The sequence below is a fragment of the Halyomorpha halys genome, unplaced genomic scaffold (genome assembly GCF_000696795.3).
Source record: "Halyomorpha halys isolate HHAL.00 unplaced genomic scaffold, Hhal_1.1 Scaffold332.1, whole genome shotgun sequence".
NCBI lineage: Eukaryota > Metazoa > Arthropoda > Insecta > Hemiptera > Pentatomidae > Halyomorpha > Halyomorpha halys.
In genome coordinates, this window is record NW_027108633.1 from 231,981 (window position 1) to 243,555 (window position 11,575).

Consider the following 11,575-nt stretch of genomic DNA (forward strand, 5'->3'; position numbering starts at 1 on the left):
TCAATTATAAAGAATTAAGAATTCATAAAAATGTTTTGTCTCGTTAATATGAGATAAGTAGAGTTGTTTTCAGTTGTTTTATAGATAATGATCTCCATCAAAGCGTAAATTATTTTATTTATTTGCTGCTACTTATCTCATATTAACGAGACAAAACATTTTTATGAATTCTTAATTCTTTATAACTAGCAGATATAACATTAATAAATCATAAATAGCTTAGATCACTTTTTTACTTTATAATTTTTTTAAAATTATTATTAGCCACATTTAAACTTCATTTACCTATATTTAAACTTTATTAAACTATATTTAAACTTAAATAGCCAATATTAAGAGAAAACCTTAAGGAAAATCAGAGAGTATCGACTCGTTGGAAATTAAACTGGGATCGGTTGTGAACACTCACAACAGGCAGCCCGGAAATGAACCGAGTCCCCTAATGCTTGGTTCATGCTCACTAGGTCGAAAGGGTTCTCTCAGCCTTACTACTTGCAATCCCTATATATACATATATAGAATTAGTTAGCATTTCTTTTGTTTTTTTTGTAGATTAAAAATGAAACAGGAATATAATATTAATAGACTCTATACTTAACGTATTAATACTCTGAATTAAAGACTGCTGGTAACGTCATGAGTTAATTTCACCAACACAACTAGTACTTAAAGTAGCTTCTGGCTGGAGTCCAACTACTGATACTATTGACATTAATAATTTGTATTTTTGATTTTATATATTAATTCATATAAATATTTTGATGTGGTGAATATAAATTTTACTAATGAAATGAATGTCTGCATTATAAAATTCCATTCAATTGTAAATAACATTAATTTTCGATATTTGAGCAAGTTTTTTTAAAAGTATATATAGTATAAAAATATAAAGTATGAAAAGTGATAGATAAATAGGCTCGCCCTAGTCTTTAGTTGAAGTTATTATCCAACAGAGCGCGTAGGAAAAGGGTCAAAGGGTTAAACTCCCCTGTTGTGGATGAGCTAGTCGGAATGTTATAGCATCCAGATTTACTGATACAATATTTGTTTTAACCCAGTAAGGCCAAAAAATATATTTAATTATATGTTTGTATTACTTTTTTTATTTTAGCTATGATCAATGATAAATTGGGGAGACGTATAAAAACGTTGAGTTTCAAAAGTATGACAAACAATAGTAAGAACTCACAAGCGTATGGATATTGTGTTTGGATTGGTTTGTATAAACGTGCATGCTATTCGTCGATTCGGTTAAAAAAAAAAAGAAGAAAAACCTGAGAGAAACCACATGAATGTACTAGTAAGTATTTTAAGAGAAGTTACCAGATATAAGACAGTCCTGTTTTTCAGTGATATTTTATATAATAATTTGTAAAATGGGTAATAGGTCAAATGAAGATCTTCAAAGCAAATGTGTAATGAGGTCAAATAGCATAAAGGATAATGTCCAAAAATGAAAAAAAAAAAAAAAAAAAAGTGACAGATTCCATGGAGTCCTCTTTTATATTTTCCCCTTCCATTGTTCTACTTAATAACGTAATAAATATTGTATATAATTTATTTTACATTTTTTGATTATGTTCATTTTATTTATTTTTCTGTTTATATCGTATAGACATTTTATTTATTTACTTATTTTTTGTATGAATGTGTTCAATTAGCAATATTACTCATTGCACAAGTTTGTGGCAATAAATAAAGTAATAATTAAAAAATAATAATAATAATAAAAGTTGGAATTAAACATAATGACCGATAAAAGTTTTCTGTCCATCATTGGACAAGATTTTGTAGACACATATGGATAAGCTAGATTTAAGTTTTCGTTAGTATGCAGTAACATATAAAAATGGCTTGGAGCAAAATCATTCTGTGTCAATTTTTAGAAGTTTTTAGTTTTTTATGTAACTTTGAATGTCAAAGAATAAATATTTTCAGAAAAGTCTGTAACTATTTTTTTTTTTTTTTTACCTTAACAATATAAGACCATCCTCGCTTCTGAAAACCTTCATTTTCAGTTTTTGGAATTCGGGCATTAGACATTGCCTCTCCAAGCCACAGATTTCTGTACAAGGTCAAAGAGGTGTTTCAGAGAATTTTGTATTAAAATTATTAATAGTATACGGTCGTAGATATTAAATAAAAGCTAATTTATAATTTCTGAATAGTCAATTAATCATTTTATATTATTCTTTAGTGATGCTACATATTTAGTTAGGTTTTTTTGGCATTGCTTTGAGAATATACAATCATGCAGAGATGCAACAAAATCCAAGTAAGCAAAGTTTGTAGATGCTTAACTGTTACTTTACATAGACAGTATGTCATACATTGGAAACGTTATTGTCATTATCGCATTAAATTTAATAATTGGCCATAATTTCATTCTTAATCGTGTTAAAAGTAACTTGAGGGTAAGTTATATAGAAACTATACAAATTGAATATTTAAATTTTGATTAAAATGAAATGTGGCATAATTATAGCTCATTATTATTTTTCAATTAATTGTTCAGATAAAAAAATAAAAAAAGGTTACACGGGATGGAAAGAGATGAGCCGACCCGACCTCCCCTTCAGCCCCCTCCACCTTGGCCCGGGCCGGATACAGGACCTGTCGGATACAGGAGCACTACAGGAGCTCTATAAGAAGTGGATAGATAAATGTATCAATTAGACAGGCTCCAGAGCGAATAGAAAAAGGAGCTTACATTAATTATCATGGAGGGGTTGGAGGGGTGGGTTGGGGCCTGCGCCTTGGGGCGATCAATACCGAGCAGACACCTGCGCCCCAGGCAAATTGGGGTGGGGAGCGCTCTAATTAGCACTCCATCCATCTCTCTCGCTCTCCCTCTATATCTATAATTAATGTTATATTAATATTATTGTAATTAGTTAATTAAAATCACGAGTAATTAATTTCAATTGATAAATGATAATGTACATAATAACGTAAATTAATATTTCCCCTGTATACACCAACCATACTAACAATCAATTTTTAATAAAACGTGTGTTTGGTCAAATCATTCTTCTGGTGTTATCTAAGCGCAAGAATTTTACTTTTTTACAATTTTATTTTCATAGATGTGATGCCTATATTGGTACCTCGGAGATGAAAGGCACCATTTCTACCAATTAAACATTTTTATTTATTTGGTTTGGTTAAACAAGACGTAAGATGACTCTTTCATATACCAACTGTAGTGCAGTTGCATAATTATAAAACAAATAATAATAAGTAATCATTTATCTGATGATATATTTTCAAACTGCTATCCTCTAAACAATACCTGGTCCTATACCTTCTAGATAAAGAACTGTCTATGCTATGCGCAGAGAAGCAGATAAATATGTGCTAGATCAATTATGAGGAAAGTCAAATGCTTAAAAAACCACTAGTAAAAAAAAATCATTCATTACCGTAGGATAACATCTATTCAAATTGCTCCCTTGTAAAGTTAGGGTAATGTGAAAGAGAATCTTTTAATTCCGAGGTAAAGGGTTGTGAGATACAAGGTCGTTAGAACGGTGAAGTAAGTCGAGTTAGTCTTATTTCCAATAAGTGAATGTTTTGTAAATTATAGGGGCCTAAGTGGTATATGCCAATTATAGGTATAGTATTTAAGTAAGACAAGTTGATGTAAGAGGAAATCCTGGAACAAGTGCTCAAATGATTTTTTTTTCCAATTTGTTTTATTGGGAGAGCTATACTTTATTGGTAATTCAAGTGAATCCATCTAATTTTACTTCACATTATCATAACTGGTACCTCTTAACAAAGCGAAATTGAGAAAATCACTATTTATTCCCTTGCCCCCAAATATGCTATAACCACCACTCAAGTAAATTTAAATTTACAATTTTTTTTATTATTTTTATATTTGATTATTTCCAAAATCAGACTAGATAAATAGATGAGTATTATTTTTCTTTATTTCCTTTTACTGAATACTTTTTTTCTAAGTTAAAATTTACTTAATAGCTTACTACTGTTATGAATATATATATGAATAAGATTAAATGGAATACAAAGTCATAATAATCTAGGGCATAGGTTATTTAGGTTAAATAGTCCCATTGGACTATTTAGGAGGCTACATAATGTGACTTTTTTGGGCATAAAACTAATAGTCTTGTTACGTTTGGAATACGATTTTTTTTTTTTTTTCAATCCCTCTAAAACAGAAAGAAACAGTGAATTAGTGAGTGCTTTACTGTGAAAAAAGAAATAAATCGTGTTGGGTATTACTTTTTACTACCTTTGGTATTTTAAGGTTACCTGTAATGTTTAGATTACCTATAATGTTTGTATACGAATTGATGGTAAGGTTTAAGGCGATAATGTTCCAGCAATGGAATTAGACGTAGACAGGAGGATGAAGCTAGGTCTAATTAATTTAGATCTTGAAGGTGTTATTTTGGTGACATTGTTCCTTTGAGTTCCCTAACCTAACCATCTTTATTTTTTCAGATATAATTTAATATAATTATTTTTTTAGATTATTCACAAAATTGATATAATTTAACTCTTTACGGTTTAATAGTAATTATATTTTAGAGTTCTTATATGCAGTCAAATATTAATCGAAATTATATATTTAATATTACTTTGCAAGATGTACTTAAGTTTAATACTTATAGTATCCAGTACCCATTATTTCGATATTTAAGACAATTTTCTGACGTAATTATTTTTTTCTTTAGTTCAGTTTTCTTTATCTTGTCTTTTTATTTGAATTGTATTTAGTTTTTTACGTTCTTATTTTCACTGGTGTTTTTTTCTTATTCATATCTTAAGCATTGCTTCATTATTTGTTAATATATTTATTTTTTGAATGAGTATTTTTTATTATGAATTTTTCTTTAACATTTATGTAAAGTTTGAATGGATACTTATAACTTTAATAAATATTGACCTTGAGTGTTGAGGCTTGAAATATTTTAAAACAAATAAGTTTTGGAAATATAAATAAATGTTTATTACAGTAAATTAATAGCTTATAATTAGACTAATGATTACTTATCCCTTTATGGAAAAAAAAATTATTCGAACCATACTGAAAATTAAATTTAATCCTTGATTACGGCCGCACCGTTAAAATCGATTTATTTTTTTCTATTGATAAATAATATATTTAGATTGATATTTTATAATGTCACGATAAATTCAAAAGGAAGATTCTGTCCCTGAAGTGGCAATAAACTCAAGGAGGGAATGGTTTTTTTAACAGTCAAATAAATTGTGTCTGATCATAAAACAGTGATATACTAGACTTTGCCTGTATGGAACCTACTAAATAAATTTAACTGAAATACATTAAATTTGACGTCTTATTTATATTTCCATTGTTTGTTTTTTCAAAGCCTACATTATCTAAAAATGTTTAATCAATATACAGACATTAATCTGAAATTTAACTTCGGATTGACTCTCATATACCTGTCTTATTTATTTTTCTAATTATTATAAATTATAAAATTAGATTTATAGCCCTATTTTGAGACAGAAAAAGAAAAGATGAGGATTTCTCAATTTAAACTTGAGCCAAAAAAGAATTCACAAAATCATATAAATATTTTGTCAAGATATTGCGTTTCAGTAAAATAAAGACTGTATTTAAAATTAAATTGTGAGTTAACAACCTAGCAATAGGCGCAAATGAAAAGTATCAATTAAAATAAAGAATAAATTTAAAATAACTTTTTCTGATTTGTCTAACTAGTTTGTAAATATTTCTAGAATACGATATAGAGAAATGTAAAGTAATGGCAATTTAAAGTTTATTTATTTAGCTATTATCCATATTCATAAAGATAAAGTTGTTCATATCCTAGTTTTAAAATATAAAGATACAGAAGTTTTTCAGTGAATTTATTGTTCAGAATAATTCAATAATTATTTTTGGAATCACAATAAATATGATACTATTCTTGAGTATACAATTATATAAAATTCTGTACCACTACAACCCATGAAGGGTCATGGATTCAGTACTATGTAACGAACTGCTGTTACTAGATCAACAGTTGTACAAGGAGGTGAATTTGACCAGAATCACGCTCGATTACCAGATTTTTTCTCAATTAAGGGTGCTGACTTTATAAGGTTGGGTGAACCCCGAGTTGACTCTCTGCTACAGTAACGGAATAAATAATTATCTGCTACACCCGGATCCTTGGAGTAAGTAGAACAGTTCCTTATCACTGAACTACCCACCCCCACATATAAATTTATTTTAGGTACTTATTACTTATTTTAGGGAATAATACTGATTTTTTTGAATCGTTTAAGATAAGTCAGAAATAAATTGAAGAAACTGGATGATTTCGATGTTAACAACTTAAAAGTGCTTAGCAGAATTTGAAAAATACACCTAACTAAAAAAATATTTTTTAAGAAAAAAATTGTAATTATATTTTTTTAATTTTGTTTAATTTTTTTGAGGCCCTCGTTAGTTAAAGGTTCATTTAAGTTGTTTTCTTCTTTTACTCACGATATTATGATTTTTTTTTTTTTGCGACCTTAATAAAGTTACAAAAATAAAATATTGATAATTTCAGTACATAACAAAACAGTTAGAGGTTGTTATTACAGAAAATAATATTTTTGAAGCAGGAGACTCGAGATCTGTAAATCATCGAGACAGAAAGCAATTAATCTTAGAGCTCAGATTCTAAGGTGATTGATTTCATCTGGCCCTGGCATAAACAGGAGGTGCTCAGCAATTTTTAAAGAGATATTACAAGAACATGTACCATCATCTTCATTTTATTTTAATTTTTATAGGTCAGTTATAAATATTATACTTAAAAAAATTTGGTTCATCCATCCATAGTCCTTAGAATCGAGATGGCATCATAGTACAGGCAATGATAAACTAAAATGCTCAAAAAAAAAAAAAAAAAAAAAAAAAAAAAAAGGAAGAAATATATTGTCTCTTTGATAAAACTTTCCATATATACAAACGAATGAGTACAAATATAATTGAATTATCAAAAGGGTCCGTACAAAATCTCATGGTTGACAAATTTGGATGTTTTAATGGAATATTAGTTTTTTTAAAATTTTTTTACGCAGCATTACATATAAACAAAAGCATAAGAAAATAATAAGATAATTTCCTACAAAATGCGTACATTTCATTTTTTGGATAATGGGATAATTGTGCAGTGCAACTGGAAAGCGCTGGAGTCCATACATCAATGCATCGAATAGAATGATTTACTTTTTTGCAGATTTTGGGAATGGTTTATGTTAATCGTTCCTATTTATTTTTAACTTATATGTGTTTATCTTATATGTAAATCGTTCGTATTTATTTAACTTGAAGTTACGTATGTTTTTAGTACGAACACATTAATGAATGGCTTCTCTACTGAAGTATGTATTTTTATCTATGTAAATAAATTTATCTTCTTGTTTAGATTCAAACTGAATTTGAAATTATTGGAAGTCAATAAATATGCCAAAGCATCGAAAATATGTTAAACTAGCTTAGCTGATTTTGTCTAACTTGATTTTAGTTAGATACCTCATTCAAATTCTACTTGTCCCTTAGCACGTGCTGCCCATATACATTATTCGAAATTATATATCAGTTTAGTATGATGGATGTTTTTAGTTTGTATTTTTAATTGTCAGATATTTGTAAATGAGTTATCCATTTGGGTTGGTTCATGATTTTTTGTATGAATCATTGTGAAAGTTGAATATAGAAAAAAATCTATCTATATTTTTCATAATTTCATCTCAATCAAAAGTTATTTTGTGCTAAGTTTGAACATTAAGATAAGGACTCTTCCTCCAAATAAGGAGGGATACATTCGTAATTAGATTAATTACTGAAGTTTTAATTGCCAATAAAGCAGAGGGTTCATTCCAGGTAAAGTTGATCCCTGCTGACTCCACTCCTCAAGCTTGTTATCCTAAAACCGAATAAGTGGCTAATTATGCTAAGGGACGAAGGAGGCAGTGGAAAACACTTGGGAAGGAGCGGTAATCAATATTGAGGACCAACCCGCCCAAACAGAAACGGAGACAATCTCGGCGAGAGAGAGGGAGGGATTAGCTCTATCATTACAGGCCTGGCGTAATTAGAGAGTTTGCGCGCCCGGCACCGCCTCCCATTGGCCGCACAGGTTTTAATTAGTACCAAAGCCACGCCTCCTGCACCCCCTCTTCTCTCAGGCCACGCCCCCTCCTCATCTGTGGCCTAATTATAAACCGGTTCCACTATAACTCTCTCAGGCTGACCGAGGAGGGCCTCTTTATTAAATTTCCTCCTTTAATGGGATATTCTTAAATTATTTTAGGGGTTACTCTCTTGTGTTTTCGTTTTTTTATGCAACAAGAATTCTGATAATTTTAAAATATAAATAAATATAACAACGTAACCCTTAAAATAATTAATAAAACGAATAATTAAAAGATATACTTTTCAAAGGCTGCAATAGAAAGGAAGTTTCTCTAATCTGGCAATGCTCCCCCTTCAACAGTCGGAGGTAATTTGCATATAGATACGGGCTGTAGGGGACCATTTCGTTGGACACCCTCCTCTCAGTATTCTGCTCTTTCACTTTTTTGTCAGAAAAAAAGTTTATTTTAACACTAATTTGACGTTTTCCAGTTACACAATAAATAAAACCACGCACACACACATAAATATATATATCTATATATACATATATTTTATAAAATTAAAACTTTTATTCATCATTGTATTTAATTTTAAAACAAAATTCATTTATACCATTCCACTAAATTAAGAAAAACGAAAGAGATATTATCCGTTTTTATTTATAGCTGATACCAGTCAAGAGGATTAATTTTCTAGCTACCTAAAATTCGGCTGATATATAATAATGTTTCTAAATGGTTTAGATCCGAATATTTTTCTTTTAAGGTATTTCAGATGCAGGTTCTATCTATGTTTTAATTTTGAAGGTTTTAAAAAAATTGAGTGTAATAGCTTCAATTATAGATCAGTTCTCTTTTTTGTCTTTGGGTTATATGTAATTCTCCTCCCAAATAACAAGCCAAAGTAGACAGTTGTACCTGCATAGAAAATTCCGAAACTGTTCCGGTGGAGAGGAAGGAACAATTTAATAAAACTAATTTTTTTATATATTTACTAAAATATAATACGAAGAGGCCAAACAGGGATCTTGACTCTTAAAAAACACATTTTACATAAACAGTCAAAAAGACACATTAACTATCGCCCACAATGGGTGTTATTTACCAAACCTACGTCTTTGATTTCTTTTTTATTATGAAAATTAAAAATTTGTTTTTCGATTAACTTAAAGCATTCCCCTTTTCTTAGTTGCCTGCATTTCAGTTCTTGGCCTTAACAAGGAAATTGGAGCAAAGCGAAAGATTATTTTTCATCTAAGGTCGAAATAACGAAGTCTTGCAAAATGACCCACGAGAGTCTGCGTGAAACAATTTAGCTGAAGAGTGAACTTTTATACAGTAGGTAGGTTCCTACATAAATGCAACCTTTTTTTTCAAAAGATCATCTATTATGCATTTTTTTCTCTGGAAAATGGCTCTAACGATTTTGCTTAAACTAGGTGCATGAATGTACAATTAACTAGCATTTAATTTCGGCTAGATTTTATTCTCATTTATAGAAATCTACTTTACATACACTGGCAGGTTGTTCGTGAAGATGACGACTTCGAACATATATACGTATAGGCTTGTTATTTAGGATTTTTGGAAGTTAATTACGCCCAATGCATCAGTACATGTTCTCATATTGAATGCTCTTTGTGTCAATGCTTATAAAAATGAGTACCTGAGAGACCAACAGGATTCCGTAGTCATTTAATTATTATTTCAAGTCAAAACTATTATTTTTAATATTATTTATCTATTTATGGAAATATAAACAAATATAAATAGAGAAGTATTGTCGTGTATTATGAGCCTATAGAAGGGAAAGAAAATTGAAGTAAAGAAAATTGTTGATTTGTATTCATCAAATGCACATGTATATAAGAGTTACTGTTTGATATATAGCCTATTAATAATTAAGAAAATTAGATTTTTCTGATTTTCTTCCAAGAATAAATTTCAACGTCCGTGCCATTTCTCCGTTATAAAATTAATTGACAATTTAATGGTATAATAATAATAATTAATAAATAATTAATTTTTAGAGTAACTTCTATTGGACCACGGTTTGGTCCTCCAGATTTGGGCCTCCAGATCACTATGTAAATTGAGTTTAAGTGGCTTAAGATTTAAAAAATAAAATTGTAATAATTCTTTCTCAGCCTGAATTCATTATGTCAATTCATCAAGATTCGAATTTTGCAATAATTCATTCTAATGGGAGCTATCCAATTTCGCGATTGGAACTGTTCCTGATTGGATCGATAACCCTGAGCTAAGTTTAATCGGCTCTTTACTCTTGCCCAAACGATGATATATAACCCGGTTCATTACTGGCGAGGCGTCGGGTTATAATGCCGTTAATTTCGGGACCCGGGACGAGCCAGGAGGGAAATCAAGGAGAGTTCGAGAATAAATTATGTACTCCATTAAAAATTTAATAAGGTCTCTCTCCTCCTTCAGCAAGCAGCGCCCCCCCTCCTTCTGGGAAGGGATAAAAGGAAATGAGAGGAAGCTACTTGAAAGAGAGAGAAGTTTTTAATTAAAGGTAGGAGAGAGGGCGTGCCCGGGCCCAGAGAGCCTTGTCCTCATTGGCCGCTTTCTCAGTTAATTAAAAGGGCAAATCGGCCAATAGGGTTCTCTCGTTAAAAAGAAAAAGAAGAAAATGGTGGAAATAAAGGAAAGCCGTTGTTAGGGCTGAGTGGAAATGAATACACTCTTTAAAGAGAATATATGATAAATTGGATTGATTCGGTCTTTTACCTTTATTATAAAGAATTTCTTTTATTCAAAGAGAAATTTAAAGGCATGAACATAATTAAATCCAATAATTGAGATATTTACTCTCACATGAGATATTTTCATTTAAGTTCACATTTGCATAGCTTATATTAGTATTGGAAAATAAAAAAATACTCCGAAAATAACGAGTAAATTGATTTTTTGTCATCCTTTTTTTGGACTCCCTCTGCGTTGTAATGATCCAATGTAAATCACATATCGTACTTAAAGCTATATTTTAAGTCCGAAAAAATTAATAATCCGATTTATATAAAATTAAAAAAATCTAGTGATATCTCGCCACAATTGTTTTTTTAGGATACCTATGTAATTGATTCTACTTCAAAAATACCTTCGAGACGTCTCTGGAATGTAGCATTGCTATTTTAAAATTTAAATGAATCGGATTTTAATTTTTTTTTCTTACAAGGTATCATATTTAATGTGACGATTTGTATTTGATTATTTCGGTCTATATTAATTTTTATAATTTACTAAAAAATTAAAAACTCAATTTTAGATAATGAGATCCGGCCCGTAGGACCACTCCTTTTCGTTAATGTTCTCATTTAGAGCATTATAAAAAAAAAAAAATTTATTTTTTATTTTCTTCACGTGATATGATAGACTTCTGAATAGACCTTTCGTTAAACTAGTTCTAATATTATAA